General features: G+C 34.4%; 1 long non-coding RNA gene across 1 annotated transcript; it reads left to right on the forward strand.

The window, feature by feature from the left end:
• The first annotated feature begins 914 nt into the window (after positions 1-914).
• LOC137398584 (uncharacterized) lies at positions 915-19717 on the forward strand. The gene is made up of 5 exons (XR_010978971.1): positions 915-1030; positions 3573-3629; positions 5364-5419; positions 13990-14103; positions 19622-19717. It is a non-coding gene; the product is annotated as an uncharacterized lncRNA (long non-coding RNA).
• The last annotated feature ends 242 nt before the right edge of the window (positions 19718-19959 follow it).

Here is a 19959-nt window from a genome sequence, read left to right on the forward strand (position 1 = left end):
AGAGACACACTAATTAAGGCAATGCCATTTCACTGTCACTTTGAACTTTGACGTTCTTACTTACTCCAATGCTTTTAGTAAAAGGCTTTCAATAAATTTTAAAGGCGTTGTATTTACTCAGATATCATATATATTAAACTGCAAAAGAAAAGATTTAACAAAAGTTTTTATTGCCGCTTAATGTAGCAGTGTTTTTAAACTACTGTCATTGACAATCAGTTAGCCATGATGGATTAAGCATGCCGATAGCTTGTGAACTGTATACTGTTTTAAAGCATTGCAGAAAGCCCTGCAATCTTAAAATAAATTTCATAGACATACCAGATAGGTGAGCCTTCCAGAAAGCATTTAAAAAGCATTAAAAGGCACCTATATGCTTCAAATATATTTTTTTCTAAAGCATTTCATGCACTACGCAAATATTGTTTTTTAAATTTGTGCTCAAATTCATCCCCGCTTTCATCATTGCCTTTTGAACTCATGATTTGGCAAGTCTCTTGCAGTTATTGTTTTAAAAATATAATTATATATTGTATATATATATTATTGTGCACGTGGTAGCGTATAAATTAAAACCATCAAAAATTTACAAATCCTGTAGTGAAGTTTATCTTATCTTGAAATTATCAGTGTGGCACTCCTTTGTCTGCGCATGCTAAGGTGAGGCCGGGTTCAGACCTGGGGACAGCTGCGTAATCTCGACTCATTATGTATCCAACAGCTGGAAAGCAAACAAATTGTGTAGCTGCGTATGGGCATCAAATTAATTTAATTGCGCAAATGACGACATTTCTTTCTGTAGGACATAATAGTCGCGCACTCTGAGCTTGTAGTCCATGAGCGATCGCTTGCATAACAGGTACTCTGTCTCACGTGTCTTAGATGCCATATTGGTTCGAACCAGGCCTAAGTAAATCTAACTCATTCCATCTCGTTTCAGTCAGGCTTTTAGCTTTTAGTTTCTGATTTAGACGAACAAGGATAGGCTAAAACTCTATTTAAGAAATAGGACAGATAGTGAAGGTAGCAGGTATGTGTGCTTATGCTTTAGCTCTGGCTTACCATGTACTTTGGAGACTACATTGAACTAAAGAATTTATGGTTGTCACTCATCCAAAGTAACAAAAAATTAGGACTTTTATTAGAAGCCTGAATGATTGTAGCCTAGCATTTATTTTATATTCATGTTTTTAACGTAGTCACTCTGACTTAATATATGTGTTAGTCATATAACAACTGAAAAGCAGAAAATCAAAGAAGATAAAGGCTGTTATGAATGCTTAGATATAAAGTTATAGGGAGCAAAAAATATGCAGGTACAAAAACCTACCTGACCGCGCAGGCCAAGACAACATATGTAGTTTTAAAAGCTGCAGATAACTGTAGAAATGTCAAGTGATTTGCAGGAATTGAGAGTCGCTATCCTTGGTAATGTTTCCGTAGATATGGATTACAGAAAAATGTTGTCTTGCTAACTGGTTGCTAGATGCATGCTTTACATTAAAGCTTCAAGGTCGCGCATGATAAGTTTTTCAACTTTTTAAAGATGTCAAGGGATTCAAAAATGTACAGAAACTGTTTCAATAATATGGTTTACAGAAGGATATTTAAGAATTGAATAGTAAAATGGTATATAATTTATATTGTAATATTCATACAAAAATTATTTCCGTACCATATGCTTATCAAAGCTTCCATTGCAAAGCAAAAGCTAGCAGTAGTTCATTTTTCAGTATAGAAATATAGGACGAAAAATGGATGTAAAATGAGCAACATTGTATAATGCTAGAACTACATGTAGCATCAACTTTGCTAGCAAGGCTTCGTGAAGGATATTAGATACGCATGACATGAGAAAAATCTTTTACCATGGATGTTTATACTATCGAATGATATTATTAATATTCCCAGTCGCAGATATTACTTTAGGGAAAATGACTATTTTGCCATAAGCTTAGCTTTTGAATATTTTTTTGATTGGCTAATCAACCATGATACAGATACATGCAAAATAATTAAGCTCTTTGTATACACATTAATATACTAGTTAGCAACAAATTTGTGTGTAGCATTAGCAAAATCAATGGCTAAAACTTGCTTTATAGTTTTCCAGTGTGCTGCAGGACACTTTTTGTCTCTTGTGAGCTTTAGCTTTCAGAGCCAGACATTACTCAGTTCACGAACTGAAGGTCATAATCTAGTAGCTAGCATTATTTAAAATTATTTAAACATCCATTTGTATATAGCTGAGGGTATGGCATTATGTAATAGCATGACTGGTGGTTGTTTAGTTCAGGCTAATCCCATCGGCCACTGTCAACACCTCGCTGGCACTTGTTACATGCATTACTCGTGCATCTTTGTCTATTGGTGTGTTTACACTGGCCGATTTTGTCACCCATTTTGTCGAGCACAGACCAATTTGATGAGTAGGTGTCGGCATCGGTCGGTGTGAGCAAAGAGATCGGTGTTGGTACTGATTTGAAAGTCGGTGTCGGTGAATCCTAGCAGCTCATCAGCCAATCAGAAGCTAGGAGCCTCTGATTAAATGAGCCTAAGCTTTAATGACAGTTCTAAGTTTCTGAAACAAAAGGGCTAGGTTTAATGAGAGGCTAGGACACTGTTATTAAACTTTCCCTAGTGCTCTTTCTGATAGTGAGCATTTATTTAAAGTAATTAAAAGTGAATAGCCAGTTGTATGACTACTACTAGTACTAGTACTAGTTCTACTACATGTACTACTTTAAAGGAATTTGCCGGCCCTTACTTGGCACGATCTAAATTATTTCATACAGAAATAAATTGAGTGTGATTTTATTCAATGTTTTATTAGCGAAGGAAATTTACTAGCCGATGAGCGTACGGCCATTTGCTCTGTCTACTAAGTGTGCGTTGCTCCCTTCTATACAATAAAATTGCCCGTTACGGCTAACGGGACTGAGTAGGAACACCAGGTAACAATGTTTAAATGGCCAATAATTAGGCCCGCTAGTGCGTTGATATGGCAACATAAACGACGACAATTGATAACCTAACGAGTAACAAGGCTATAATAAAAAGGAAGACACATATAATAAAATATTTATAGACTTAAAATATATACAAACATATAATTACATATAATACAGACTGTCAGAGCTCCCGCAGCCGATCCTGCCATCAACAAAATCTAATCGTCATCGGAAGATTCCATTCGGCAATCAGTAGTTGCTTCTAGCGGTAGTAGTAGGAGCAGTAGTAATAGTGTAGTACTAGTATATAATTTTCCACATCAAGCGCGTTGATTTTTATGTGTACTCGTCTTTGCGTGGTCGGGTGAAGGTCAGAACGGCGAAGCGCTGTGATTGGCTATTAGTACCGAAAAAAATAGTTCGATCATTGCAATGTAAAGGGTGGTCGGTGTCGGCACCCATACGTGAAATGTCTGAGGTATCGGTCTGAGTCAGGGTATTGGCACTTAATCGGAGTCGGTCCTGGCCAGTGTAAACGCACCATAACTTGTGATGGACTGTTTAACTGGTCTTGGTCAACATGAATGCATGCTCACCATCAATTGTCTTTTTTTCCTGTAGATTCTGCAATCGTGTTTCGTAATGATGCTATGAAGCCTGACTTGCTTTTGGTTGCAGGTATGTACTGACAAGATAAAACAGTGTGACTCATTTTTCAATTTTATTTTCAGGGTTTAATTATATGGTCTATAATTTTGATAACAACTGTGACTTAGTCTTTAGCTGAACGCCCTCTTTTCTTGTTTTTTTGTTACTGTTACTCATGCCAACAAGAAATTTAAAAATCATAATGTTTTAACTAATTATAATAGGAAGGGGTGGAGTACTATTTAAGATAGCTTTTTCTGTAGACCCACATAACAAAAATCATAATTAGCAATTGATTAAGCTCTAGTCATGACATTAAAATTAACATTTTTTTGGTTTAGTGTCATGCTTAGCCTCTGAAAATTGATTTCAATGTTTTCCGATGTTTCTAACTTGAAAGTTTTGAACTCTTGAGATTACACCATATTGACCCTCCTATAAAGCTAAACCCTGTATATAACAATTATGATTTCATCTAGTTTTCAATAGCCTAGCCGACTAACCTTACCCACACTGTGTAGTACTGTTCTCATGGTATTGTGGTTGACTTTTGTTAGTACAAAGTAGTATTATACTCACTGGAAATTCGAGAATTATCTTCTCTCAAATCTTGATATTTAAAAGTTTGAGTATTTTTATCTTGTTGGCTAGAATTTAGACTGATGCGTGTGAGATTTGGCGCATGAATTATTTGAACAGAATGGATTAATGCTGGGTTTACTGGGACTGAAAGATGTGTGATATTCAACAACCAGGCTTGCTATGAACTACAGCAACTATGGAAATAATTATAATTGCATTTCAATATCATGATGACTAAGCTGGTGTCTTGTAATAAATTAGGTTGTACACATAAAACACCATAGATATAGCATGTTTCAGTCAGTTCTACTAGTTCAATTAAATATGACATGAAGCCAAGTAGTGTTTTTATAATTTTAGTCTCCATTCTTCTGATTTGAGATTCTGACGCTTGTCGCCAATGTTTTTGTAGTTCTACCTGCGAAATGATAAAAAGTTATTTTTACCTGTAAAATTACAATTTAAGTATATATATTGAATAATACTTAAATTGTTCTACATACTCGAAGAAGAGATAGAGATAAGGTTTGAGTGATCAAAAAAGATACGTGTATGCAGGGACAAAAACACTCCAGATAACCTAATCGCAGACCAAGAAAACCTCTGTAGTCATAAAAGTCGAAGAAACTGTAGAAATTTCAAGCGATTGGCAGTAGTCGAGAGTTGCTATAATTCATAATGCTTTGGTAGATATGAAAGACTAAATAATTTTTCAGCAAGCTTAGCTTTTGAACCATGATACAGATACATGCAAAATAATTAAGCTCTCTGTATACACATTAATATGCTAGTTAGCAACAAATTTGTGTGTAGCATTAGCAAAATCAATGACTAAATTTGCTTGATAGTTCTCCAATGTGCTGTGTGACACCTTTTGTATCTTGCGAGCTTTAGCTTTCAGAGCCAGACATTACCCAGTTCAAGAACTGAAGGTCCTAATCTAGTAGCTAGCATTATTTAAACATCCATTTGTGTTTAGCTGAGTGTATGGCATTATGTAATAGCGTGGCTGGTGATTGTTTGGTTCAGAGAAATGGCTAATCCCATCAGCCACTGTCAACACTTCGCTGGCACTTGTTACATGGTTTACTCATAGTCTTTGTCTAACTTGTGATTTACTGTCGAACTTGTCTTGGTCAACAAGAATGCATGCTAATCATCAATTGTCTTTTTTTCCTGTAGATTCTGCAATTGTGTTTCGTAATGGTGCTATGATGCCCGACTTGCTTTCGTTGCAGGTATGTACTGACAAGATAAAACAATCTGCCTCTTTTTTTAATTTTGTTTTTCAGGGTTCAATTATATGGTCTATAATTTTGACAACAACTGTGACTTAGTCATTAGCTGAACGCCTTTTTTTCTTGTTATTTTTTTACTGTTATTCATGCCAACAAGAAATTTAAAAATCATGTTGTTTTAAATAATTATAATAAGAGCCTATGGAATACTATTTAAAATAGCCTTTCTCTGTAGGCCCACATAACAAAGATCATAATTAGCAATTGATTAAGCTCTAGTCATGACATTAAAATTAAAATTTTTGTGGTTTAGTGTCATGCTTAGCCTCTGAACATTGATTTCAATGTTTTCCAACTTGTTTCTAACTTGAAAGTTTTGAACTCTTGAGATTACACCATACTGACCCTCTTATAAAGCTAAACCCTGTATATAACAATTATGATTTCATCTAGTTTTCAATAGCCTAGCCGACTAACCTTACCCACACTGTGTAGTACTGTTCTCATGGTATTGTGGTTGACTTTTGTTAGTACAAAGTAATATTATACTCACTGGAAATTCGAGAATTATCTTCTCTCAAATCTTGATATTTAAAAGTTTGAGTATTTTTATCTTGTTGGCTAGAATTTAGACTGATGCGTGTGAGATTTGGCGCATGAATTATTTGAACAGAATGGATTAATGCTGGGTTTACCGGGACTGAAAGATGTGTGATATTCAACAACCAGGCTTGCTATGAACTACAGCAACTATAGAAATAATTATAATTGCATTTCAATATCATGATGACTAAGCTGGTGTCTTGTAATAAATTAGGTTGTACACATAAAACACCATAGATATAGCATGTTTCAGTCAGTTCTACTAGTTCAATTAAATATGACATGAAGCCAAGTAGTGTTTTTATAATTTTAGTCTCCATTCTTCTGATTTGAGATTCTGACGCTTGTCGCCAATGTTTTTGTAGTTCTACCTGCGAAATGATAAAAAGTTATTTTTACCTGTAAAATTACAATTTAAGTATATATATTGAATAATACTTAAATTGTTCTACATACTCGAAGAAGAGATAGAGATAAGGTTTGAGTGATCAAAAAAGATACGTGTATGCAGGGACAAAAACACTCCAGATAACCTAATCGCAAACCAAGAAAACCTCTGTAGTCATAAAAGTCGAAGAAACTGTAGAAATTTCAAGCGATTAGCAGTAGTCGAGAGTTGCTATAATTCATAATGCTTTGGTAGATATGAATTACTAAATAATTTTTCAGCAAGCTTAGCTTTTGAACCATGGTACAGATACATGCAAAATAATTAAGCTCTCTGAATACACATCAATATGCTAATTAGCAACAAATTTGTGTGTAGCATTAGCAAAATCAATGACTAAATTTGCTTGATAGTTCTCCAATGTGCTGTGGGACACCTTTTGTATCTTGCAAGCTTTAGCTTTCAGAGCCAGACATTACCCAGTTCAAGAACTGAAGGTCCTAATCTAGTAGCTAGCATTATTTAAACATCCATTTGTGTATAGCTGAGTGTATGGCATTATGTAATAGCGTGGCTGGTGATTGTTTGGTTCAGAGAAATGGCTAATCCCATCAGCCACTGTCAACACCTCGCTGGCACTTGTTACATGGTTTACTCATAGTCTTTGTCTAACTTGTGATTTACTGTCGAACTTGTCTTGGTCAACAAGAATGCATGCTAATCATCAATTGTCTTTTTTTCCTGTAGATTCTGCAATTGTGTTTCGTAATGGTGCTATGATGCCCGGCTTGCTTTGGTTGCAGGTATGTACTGACAAGATAAAACAATCTGCCTCTTTTTTTAATTTTGTTTTTCAGGGTTCAATTATATGGTCTATAATTTTGACAACAGCTGTGACTTAGTCATTAGCTGAACGCCTTTTTTTCTTGTTATTTTTTTACTGTTATTCATGCCAACAAGAAATTTAAAAATCATGTTGTTTTAAATAATTATAATAAGAGCCTATGGAATACTATTTAAAATAGCCTTTCTCTGTAGGCCCACACAACAAAGATCATAATTAGCAATTGATTAAGCTCTAGTCATGACATTAAAATTAACATTTTTGTGGTTTAGTGTCATGCTTAGCCTCTGAACATTGATTTCAATGTTTTCCAACTTGTTTCTAACTTGAAAGTTTTGAACTCTTGAGATTACACCATACTGACCCTCTTATAAAGCTAAACCCTGTATATAACAATTATGATTTCATCTAGTTTTCAATAGCCTAGCCGACTAGCCTTACACACACAGTGTAGTACTGTTCTCATGGTATTGTGGTTGACTTTTGTTAGTACAAAGTAGTATTATACTCACTGGAAATTCGAGAATTATCTTCTCTCAAATCTTGATATTTAAAAGTTTGAGTATTTTTATCTTGTTGGCTAGAATTTAGACTGCTCAGTTTGAGATTTGGCACAAGAACTCTTTGAGCAGAATGTATAAGTGCTGGGTTTACTCCACTTGAAAGGTGTGCAATATTCAGCAACTATGCTTGCTATGGACTAATGCAACTCGGGAAATAATTATAGTTGCACTTAAATATCACGCTGACTATGCTGGTGTCATGTATTAAGTTAGGTTTTACAAAAAAAACACCGGAGATGTAGCATGTTTCAGTCAGTTCAACTTGTTCAATTAAAATGACATAGAATGGTGTAGTGTTTTTATAATTTTAGTCTCCAATCTTCTGATTTGAGATTATCACGCTTGTCGCCAATGTTTTTGTAGTTGTACCTGCAAAACAAAAGAAAATTATTTTTCATTTGGTTTTACAATTTAGGTATAAGGAACAATACTAACCAAAAGAGTAAATAACGCAGTATCTCATCAATGTTAGCCCTCTGAACCCTCACAGCTGGTATTACGGAATCGCGTAGGCTGTGGCAGAAACCTTAACGGCGGAATACAGGCTTCCACATGGTTCTGTTTACAAAATATGTTTTTAAGCAACAGCAAAAACTAATAAAATTAATTCTTTCGCAGGATGTTAGATTCTAAATTTCTCTTCCATTTGTAACATTTTTCACTTATCTTTATCTACTTCCTTCATTATAATAACACATTTTATTAGAATGATATCGCGAAACAATCAATACGACACATTCGTTGGTAGGTCATAAATGACTGTGATACAAATGTAGAATTTTATGACAATAAATATAAATTTCCAGTATATTTTGAGTCATGAAAGGATGATGAGTGTGCTATGGATGAATATTATCTGTAAATGTTTAATCAGTGTTTAAAATCGTGCGAACTTTTATAGTTTTAGCCCGAATAATGGTGGCATACTGTTTTTTTCTGTTTGATGACATCTGCTGTAGGTTGTCCGACTTTTTGTACTGCTGTTTCACCAAATATGATTGCATTGTTAACACGTTTAGATATATTTGGTAAAAAATTAATAACTTCGGATTGCTGGACATATTGTCTAGGTTTACTGACACGCATTGATTAGATCGAGCAAGGATCAATGGGTTAAAACTCGGTTTTGTATCATGGGTTTTTACAAGTTTGTATTTATATTTAACAACTATGATATTATCTTACATGTATTTACATAGCATTGTCTAATTTATTTGAAAATTATAGAGCTTTAACTAGCAAATGTGGTTGCTGCCTAATGACACAGGCTTGGGTAATATTTCATACCAAGGGTTAGTACAAAGCCATTTGCATAGCTATTCATCCATATCTCGTGTATTGCTTTTCATTTGACCAGCACTTTATGTATTTCTATATCAAATTCATCGACATATAAACCGGTGGTGACTCACGGTTCCTTCATCTATATAGGCCTGGGCGGTCATCAAGGTCCTCTTCCTTGCATTGTCTTTTGGCGAAGATTTTGGCGATTAGTAGATCATAAATGTCAGTTGAACGCTTCTTCCCTGTCATTAGACATGTACCCAACCTAATTTTAAACAGCTGGTAAGTCATCATTGACTACTTGACTCGATGGGCTTTGTACCTAATGACCTCCCATATACTTTCAACACATTAGTCATAACTTATAATAAACTTTCATGGGTAGCAAAATCGTAAATGATACAGAATTTGAAGCGAACACGAGTCAATACACAAACCGGAGTCAATACACAAACCGGCTATAGGAAATCAATTGATTCTTCAGAAGATTGTGTCAGTCTACCCCAAACCTTCAAAATAAATGTATTGATATATATATATATATATAACAGTAGCCAATGAATAGATTTAAGAATTCAAGCAATTTATGTTTACACAAATTCTGTACCATTCACTATCTCGCTACCCACTTTCGCCTTGAAATTCTAGAAAATTAGAGATGCGAGTTCGCACTGTGGTTTTTGATGTATCACTAAATGCCCAAAGATGCGAGAGGCCAGTTACGGAAACTACATCACTTGGTTTTCCCGTCAGGTCTGCTTTAATTTTGTTTTAAAAAGGTTGGCTGAAAATGAGAGTATAAGCAAATCGAAAAGTTTGAATCCAAGAAGAGATGATTTAAAAATGAAAATGAAGAAAAAATAGAATTAGCTCTAATATAAGATCAGAGCATTTTTTTCAAGTATGTTTTATTAAGCTAAATTCAGTTATATTAAATTTATACTTTAAGTTTGTTTATGCGATTTCACAAAAGTGTAGAGTACCAAGCGTGTTGCATCAAGTCTCTCTCACACCGTCATTAGTGCTATGACTCTCAGAAAGGTCAGAAATTCATACGGTATGCTACTGTATGGACTGCTGCATACTGCCACTACTCAAAATTATGTTATACGTAATACTGCTACAATTTAATGCAGACCATAACCTTTACATAGGTATTTGTAACCTTGGAGGCATGGGTATAGAGCATGAATAGATAAAATCATGTATTTTTTCATTGTTATATCTCTTATTGGAAGTTTTTTAGAGGATGGCAACACAATAATTTATCTTTAGTTAATTTATATGAAAAACATTTTTTGAGATAGGACTTTAAGAAAATTAACTTGCGAGCTTTTGTCCAAGAATGCATTTTGCTCTCATATCAGACATGACTGTACAGTAGGCGCTCCTAAAAGGGGATGATCGGTTCCAGGAACGTTTACATGATAAGGATTTTTCATTATAAGAATGTTAACATACATTTGTACATGTAAATTATCTAAACCATTTCAGGACCTTTCCAAACTCGCTCATGTGAGAATCTGACTTAAATTCTTTGGAATGTATTGGCGGTGCCTTAACTGCATTATTATTGGTTTTCATCGACAACTTTTCATGATCAACCTCATTGGTTTAATAGACCATGATTGTGGTAATTTGACAATAATTTTATGAAGAGCGCATAGTTTTGACGCGACAGCGACTTACAACAATTGACTAAGAAAAAATAGTTTCACTATAAAAAAGCGGTAGTACCTTTTCGTCATCTATTCGTCCTTAAGAGCTCAAGATTGCAACTCCAACTCGTGACATTCAGATGCACCGACCAATAGCCTTAAAAGTATTTATCAACAATTGCACTGCTATATGTACCTATTCTCTGTTCCGTTGTCACTTTAGACAAATTATCACAAGAGTCAGAATGTCATGGAAATTGTATGTATTATATGTATAATGCTTTATGTACAGTGTTGGGAAAAAAATCTTTGTCCGCCTGTTTAAGTAAGTGTAGCACTGCAATAAATTCATCATAATTTGGAAATATTTTGCACCGCATACATAAAACCCTGTATCAAAACAATCCTAATGAGCTGAAGAATAGAAATAACTAGATTTTAAAATTGCCAAATATCTTCTATTGTATCAACCGCTGCCTACTCATTCACACTACATACCAGAAAATATGTCATCGCAAATTTTGTTATTATCTCTTCTTTAATTATTTTCCAAATTGAAAATAACAGTCTTGTACTGTTATGGGCCCAGAAAAAAGCCATTGGGGTTGTTTTGCATTTTAATATTTTATCTGGTAGCCTTTGCAGACTATAATCATTCTGCAGCCTTAGGCATGCTGTGAACAAGCCTCACGAGCGCTTGAGTGTTCATAATCTGAAACCAGCAATCATGTTGGACAGCTGGTTTTTTCAAACGCCTTGATCGTGGTAGATCTTTGGTGGTTTGATGCTGCGTTCATTTCTTTACCACTTAATTTTCTTTAGATTGAAATACTCTAAGCTTCTTCGCTATTTTTCTACTGCTCAGATTGGCCATCGTATGCAGGTGAATGATGAGGTCGTTGACACATTTCTTATCCATGGTTGATGTTGACGCTGGTATGAATTCTGGGATCTCTAGCTGTTCCTTTTTTAACAAGCCAAACTGTAAACCTTTGCTGCACATGCTGTCCAAAAGGACCCGTATTGTTGTGACAATATTCCACTTGAAAATTAATAATGTCATATTGCGTTTGAAAATGAGTTAATAAGCACTGATTCACATTGATTGGCCTAAAATTGATTATTGATCCCTGATTAACCCTAATTTTATTACTGCTGGTGTCAACAAGATCTAATGTTAATTTACTTTTAAATGATGCATGGTTTGTCAGGGTTCAATCCCTCTACATGACTACAACAACAAAATTACCTAAAATGGGCAGTGAGGTTTGAGGTGGACAAAGACTTTCTGACACCACTGTATGTCGCTTTCTTTTCTCGCAGGTGTGGCAAGACAGACTAACACTCAAATCGAACTTTAGAACTTGCCCGATGATACACTTTAAGTTATATGGCGTTTTTTACGCGGTACGAAGCAAAAACTTTACAAAACTGCCTGACTTTTTCTAGAATTTATGCTATAGGAGGTATATGTTATAGGAGCATCTAATTTACTCTAAAAGACCATGTGAGTTTGTGAGGTACAAATATCATGTTTAAAGGGTGCAATAGCTCCCATGTAGGATACTTTTGCTCCCTCATCACTAATTGAACTCTGTTCCAAATTTTGGTCAGGTTACCACGTTTTGTCACAATGTCTCAGCATTTATGCTATATTTTTTGTAGACAAATAAAGTTTATTGTGTGTTATCTATTTTTTATCACTTTTAGCCTTGCTTGTCCTCTAGCGCAAAGCCGACCTATTGCTCCTAGCTGTGACTCTGGCACTTATGGGATAAAAGTGCAAGCTGAGTTATCAGTGAAGATTTTGACAGAACTGTTCATGAAATGAGTGTGAGAGTGCTTTAATTTCAATGCTGTAGTTTATTCCATTTTCTTTCCACTTAACATGGAATGTTTGATTAGTACGATATTTTAGGCAGTTTGAGGCAGCTTGTTTTTGGGACAATGTTTAATTATGACTGCTGATGTACTGGCGGTTAAGACATTTGAAAAGCTGATAATGGTGTTTTTTATAAAACCCCGACAATAAATGCAGAGGAATTTTTTGCTTTGTAGCATATTTGACTCAATAGAACAAGTGTTATCGCTGAAGCATTATCTTAAGGTGAAAACAAATTAGGCGATAATTAGAGCGATATTGGCGCTAATCTGGCGATATTGGCGCTAATCTGGCGCTAAATTAGGCGCTAATCTGCGTTAGAATTCACTCAGCGTGTTCATGCAGAGCGATAAAGCTAGAATTTCTCTACACAACTTTATTGCTAACGAGATGCATTTCGATTTGTTAGTTTTTAGCAGAATGTAATTTCACGGCGGGTAATTATTTCTTACCGATGTTCAACAACGTACAGCAGCGCCAATTTTCTATTTTGTTACGATTGAAACATCTTCAGAACGAACACTCAATTGTTCATGAATTTAATAATAGCACTCCCAGTTCTGTCCATCATAACAAACAAAATTAAAAAAAATCTGAGTTGAACACCAACATCTGGAGTCAATCGTTGCGCCGGTTGACCATCTTGAGAAGGGTAAATATTTAATACATTAAATATGAAAAACCACTACAAAATATAATATGTATAAAAAATTTGTAAAAACAATACAGGTAAAAATACAAGAATCGTTTTTCTTTTTTCTTCTTATAGTGTAGGCAGTGTACACTCTTTGAAAGGAAGATAGGTTTAATAACAAATGTGGAGGTTGTTCATGTTGTAGCATAGACGACGACATATTGACTGGCCTAAATTTATTAACAACTCCGAAAAAACTGATGATACGGATTTTTATTGGCAGTTTGTGAGCGTGCCCATTATATCATTTACTAGTAAATCGCTCAAGTGTGTTTACGCACGCACCAGCGATATCTTTGCCCTCCTCATGACGCTTGCAATAAAATCGCCCTGTTTGGACCTTAAAAGCTCCTTGCTATATTTTCAAAAAAAGTGAATATACCTAAACCTATACCTATACTGAGAAGGTAACTTACCTCCTCAAATAGAGGTGGCGTTCATTAAAAAGATGGCGCTCGATTTTCAAAGCACTCTCCTGATGTGGTCCCAAATAGCGGTGCCAATCAAATCAAGGTGCATTCAAATATAGGTTTAATGGGAGCTCACTTTCAACATTTCTTCCAATACCAACTTGAAGGTGGCCAGAGACTCTGTGCATGAAGTCCTCATCAACTTACTTTTTTATACAATGTTAAAAACTTTGTGCTTTTGTAGAAGTTGTTTAATCTGGAGAACGAAGATGAGCTCACCACGCAGAACTATTGTTCTTTAATCATATTCTCACAGAACTAATCATATTGGCCTACAAGTTTTTTGAAAAACTGAAGGGTAAGTTGATGAGTCCTCTACTTTTTGTAGCCCTAATCTTCTGATAATTAAATTGGGCTTTGATGACTAAAGTGAGCTCTGGAGACTGCAGTCATTACATTGGGTAGTTGGCTACACTAAAATACTATAGCACTGACAATCCGCAAAAATAGTAAAACAATAGTTATGAAGCAAAATAACCATGTATGGAGTGGCATGTACAATTGATATTTAAATTGTACAAATACAATATCGAAGTATTAAAATATTAACCATTTTTTAAAGATTGAATGTATTTCTTAATGAGTGTAGCCTGGGTTTTCCAAATGGAAAAATTCTAAAACACAATCAGATTTTGGTCTAGTCCATTAACTGAGTGCGTACAACAGGCTGCGCAGTGCAGCTCAGCACAATGTATGCTTATAACCAAGAGCAATGCGCTAAAAAAATCTTTGTACAAAACATTTCTTATTAGTGAGTAGGCAATTAGTTAGCCGGTCATATGTGTACCTAATAGAAAAAAACCAATCGCCATCCTGCATCTAACTAATAGAAAACATGTTAACAGCCAACAGGGACCAAAGTTTTTTGAGAATCATTATTTTTGTTTTTACAGTTTATTATTGCAATAAACAGCTGTGTTAGACCTTTACAGCTACTAAGGTTTTAGAAATGGGCAATAAACAAACCTTTGGAAAATGGACTACTGATTGCTACCTATTGTATCAGCAAAAGAGGATGAAAACCTGACCAAGCTCATACTGCAACACACTTTTTTAGATTTTTTGTCGGTAACATTAGGCGTAAAACCTTCTGCTGATTAATTTGTATGTTAAAAAACTCTGATAGGCGGTGTGGTTCATAAATAGGGTCATCTTAATCTGAGGGCACACTTCATTGGTAAAAATTAGGTCTTTAATAAGAGCCATCACATGTAGGACAAATTAATGTACCAAAGTTTGTTCTCTTCTATTAAAAAGTGTATTACGTTATTCAATAGAAAAATGATATGGTAATGATGCTACCACTACCAGGCACAATAGCCTTTTAGCTTTTACTTTTAACCAATTTTTATTTACACTTTATAGTCACAATGTTTGCGCTTTAATTTTGGAGTTGTCTGTTTGTGTAATAATGTTCTATCTACCAATCTTTCATACAAATAAAGGTGTCCTCAAGAACCCTGGCCATCATTTTTTAGCTGTTTTTTATGAAATCTAGAGGCATTTGAAGCGTTCTCTCTTCCAACAGCGTCAATAATTTTTTAACCTTGTCTTAGCATTTTACAACATATTGAAGGGTAAAGTAACAATTTGTTCAAAACTTCATGAACTTGTGGTATGGCTCTTACTCTGTTTTTTACACTAAGCCTGCTTATAAAATTGCTGATGAAATGCAGTTGCATTTAAATTCTGCATAAATTGTCTAAATTGTTTTTTATCACGGTTCATTAACAAATTAAATACTTGGTAAATTTTGATCTTGCAGCCATTTTTTCCTAATTGTGCACACAGTATGATGCTCAATTACAACAAGGCATGAAGTAAATGTAATATGAAGCAGTTATTGCACTGATTTCTTATGTCTTAATTTTATTTTGAAGCTGTTTCATTGTGAACTCTTAAACTACCAATAGTACAGCTCGTTTGGCAATGTGTTTCTGTATGGCCAAGTGCTGCATGATGCGGCTTTAGCAATCTTTTGTACAAATTGTTTCGGATTACTGACTAATTAGTAAATTACCTTATTACATCTATACTTGATTAAAAAAGCTATTATTTGCATATTTTGAGCAAATAAGAATGCGTTTACAACCTGAGCATAGTTTTGCTTTGCAAAAACTTGTTTTATGAAATCTTCTTACTGATGACCAGTAATTTCAGAAGCAATACAGCCATAAATGGTTACTAACTTCAGATCTATAGACTGAGTAACTTTATTGAGCAATAGTACTAATGAGAGTAATTATGTTCATCAGATTAATTAACATGTAAACTAATAATATTCATAAATCATCCGACTAGAGTTTTGTGCTTACCTCCCAGTAATTTCAAAATGGACGAAAAGTGGTCCCTCTCACTCGGCAACTCGTTTGTAATATTTTTGGGGGCATGAACTAACATAAAAACTTATGCTGACAAACTTGCGATAAAAATATTGTTAATAAACAATTGGAGTGTAAAGTTATAACCATTTATACACTCTTTTTAGAAATTAGGTTTCACGAAACACGTATGTCGCGGTAGAGAGATCCATTTGGTAGTGAAGGAGTTGAAGTTATAAGCAGGTAGATCATATGGGTCGCGGTCACAGAAACCATGATTAAGTCGCAAATCACGAAGTTGAGTTATTCGACTTTGAAGTTGCACCAACTGAACTTATAATATTGGTAACAAATTTTGTAACCTGTAGTTCTGGACCAATCAAAGAGTGATCTTTCTGAATCTGAAGTCAGTTTAGCCAATAAAAGTATTTTACCCTCGAAAAAAAACTTAAAACCGTTGCTATGCTAAACAAGAAGTACTGAAAAATGGTGTCCGATAAACATAATTGTTTCTTTTTTGCCGATTTTAAAGGTAACTTTGACATTTTGGACACTTGTAATGAGTACTTTGGTATTCTAACTGATGTCAAAAGCAGTGAAAGTAAAGGGAGTTGCGGTGATATTTTCCTAACGATTCTTACAAGATTACTGCAATATTTAATAATAAGAATAATTATTCAATTTTTATGAAATTATAATCAGATTTAGTTATGAGAATAATTATTCGAGTTTGCAAGGTCGAAGTATATAATGACCGATGGTGTGCAATATGTTACTGTTGTTATTTTTCTAAAGATTTGGTTGATGATTTGGGTGTGCCCAATATAGCGATACTATCAAGCTGTTTTTAATATCTGCAAAATTAAGTAATACACTTTCTTATAAATATACAGCTATTTCTTTGAAAACCAGCTAAAATATGTTTAGATTTTTAAATTCAGCATAATGTTTTGGATCCAAGTGCAGAAATCTAGATAAATATCACAATATCTTGATATTGGTTGCTATGTCGTTTTGAAATGTAAACAAAACTGTACATTTGTTTTCGTTTCTCAAACTTTAACACCAGTTTTCTTGGAACTATGTTTTGCACTAATGGTAAACGTGCTTCAGTTTTTTGACCATAAAATCTGCTGTAATTTGGCTAGAATCAAAGATTTGTTTGCTAAATCTTGTAATCCCGACTTACCATGAATTCTGTGATCATGACACATATTAATAGTTAATGCACTGTTTGGAACTTAAGTGTGCTACTGTAAAACTACAATAAAAATATGTCATCACTAACAGAAATTAACAACCAGTTTTGATTTTGTATAGGTGTCTTGTTTTCTATTACAGATTTTAATGCGTTTTCAGGACAAAATGAAGCAACTGCAAGCGGTTTATCATATAATTTATTTCAAATTATGTTATTATGATAAAACTTTCCGTAACAAACTTTCATTTGGCTAATACTTGTATCCATTTTTGACTAAAATAAGTCGAACCAATTTGTTTCACTCCTACTACCTGCCCTAAATTGGTGCAAATGGTCATCAGAAATGTGCTTTCTTTGCGCTGCTAAAATGGCCCATTAAATGTACTTTAATTTGATGAAAACTCAAATATTGGTTAATTATTGGCTTTTCCAAAATACCGTAAAATACTCTTCTGATTTGCATGTACGACTTAGCTGCCCAAGTTGTCAATGCATGGTACTGGAGCTTGTTATCATTTTGCTTGTTGAAGGTTGACTTGCAACAAAATTTCATTACGGTTATTTGGTATCAAAAGATTCACCATGGCTTACTCTGCTGTGTTGTATGTGAAAAATATGGAGAACTGTGATTACAAGCTCTTAAAAGCTAAAAAAGAAACAGTTAATCTCCGCGATCCCGAAACCGCCGTAGATTGGAATCAATTTATTTCTCTGACATAGTAAAATGATTTGGTTATTGTTTTGACCCGTGATCTTCTCACATGAATTGTAAGTTCCGTAAAAGGCTCAATATAAAACTTCTTGTAGCACTAGTTTATGACATAAACTTTGGGTTTCACCAAAGAGCTCTTACTAAATATAGATGCTTGCTAGTTTACAATTTTGTTTTGGGTTGATCTAATCGTCTAGTCGCAATCTGATCATGTGACCCATGCTTCCTGCCAAACAGCGAGCATAATTTCCGCAGCATTTTTTGACTATCACAAGTGACCAACAGGCTTTTCATGCTTATCAGATGATGATATGCATTCCTTCGAGCTAAGGTTAAAAATTAAACAAATTTTTACGGTAGGTTTTGAGATATCAGTGCTCAAAGTGACATCAATACAGTGATGAGGAAACAGATGCTTGAGGACAATAGACATCGTTTTATTGAATGCGTGAAGTGTATTTGTGAAATAATTTAAATGAATGAGGTTGCATGAAAGTGTAGACAGAAGCCATCTTGTTGAGCTACGTTCCATTTGACCAATTTTTGGAACGGGATTGTAATCTTCGGCAATTTTGTGATGGCGGCGATTAACTGTTCGCTTTTCAGCTTTTAAGAGCATGTTATCACATTTCTACATATATTGCACATGCAACACAACAGAGTAAGACATAGTGAATCTTTTGATACCAAATAACTGTAGTGTGAATTTTGTTGCAAGTCAACCTTTAAGCATTAGTGATCTTTTCGAAAAATGACAAGACTTTCTTTTGGAAACATACCTTTCAAGCAACAACGGTATGCGAGTGCCACTGTACGTAATTTTGATTAATATTCTTAAACTTCATAATCATTCTTAGTATTGACTAAGTATTATTGCTATTTAGTTTGTGTATTTCTTTATGTAATTTTTATCTGTGAATGTTTAGCTGAAGCTTGTGCAGAGCTGTCATCAACAACAATTTAGTTGAATGTCATTTACTAGTTATTCCGTTTTACAAATTGGACTGTGCCCTGTGAAATAACTGCTTTATTTTAATTGTGTATACAGCTCCTATTCACCCTTGCATGTTTATATTTGTCATGTTCTTGCATTCTGGTTGCCTGACCATTGACGATAGCACTTGTACAGACTATATGTAAGCATAGTGTCTGGGATAGGAACTGAAACTCACAGTTAAAAGCTATGGTGACCAGCTCTAAACTTTACCTTGCAATAATATCTAAAAGCCAAGTCCAGATCAGGGTCAGACTACTGACTATCAATTTTACGAATGAGTAATTGCTTTTGAAATACCACTTCAACATTTGAAGTCCATTTTTTTAATAGGATATGAATAAGTTTTTACATTGCTTAACTCGCATTCTTCTACTGCCTACAAATCACAATGATGACAAATATCAGAGCTGGGATTGAGAGTCATAAGCTAAAATATCAGATGCACTTCTGCTTGCTCAGTTTTTTCCTTTTTTTGCAGCAATCAATGAGCTTGCAATTGATTAGCTATGAACAGAGTTTAATTTAAATCGGAAAATCATTTATTCAAAAAATGTGATATTTCTATTTTGTTATCACTAATTGCAGGGTGTTGCTATAACATGTTCCGCACCCACTCTGGTGCTAGACAAGTTATCTAAAGAATTGGCGATTCAAGGTTACAAAAGCTTACATATTTGGGGAGGTTCTGGTCAGAGGAAAGCGGACAAAGGAACTTAGTGAAGGTAAATTATGGTGTCAAAACACCAAAATATTGAGTGACATAGAATGAACTTTGGTGAAAAACAATATTTTTTTTAGATGTATTTTACAAATATTGAAATGAAAATTTTTGTGCTAGTCCGAAAATTTCAATAATATGTATTTGGACGATGTATCTAATAGTCTGCAACAAGCTATAGCTTTTTTTTAACTCTGAATGACAC

Source organism: Watersipora subatra, chromosome 6 (genome assembly GCF_963576615.1).
Source record: "Watersipora subatra chromosome 6, tzWatSuba1.1, whole genome shotgun sequence".
Taxonomy (NCBI): Eukaryota; Metazoa; Bryozoa; class Gymnolaemata; order Cheilostomatida; family Watersiporidae; genus Watersipora; species Watersipora subatra.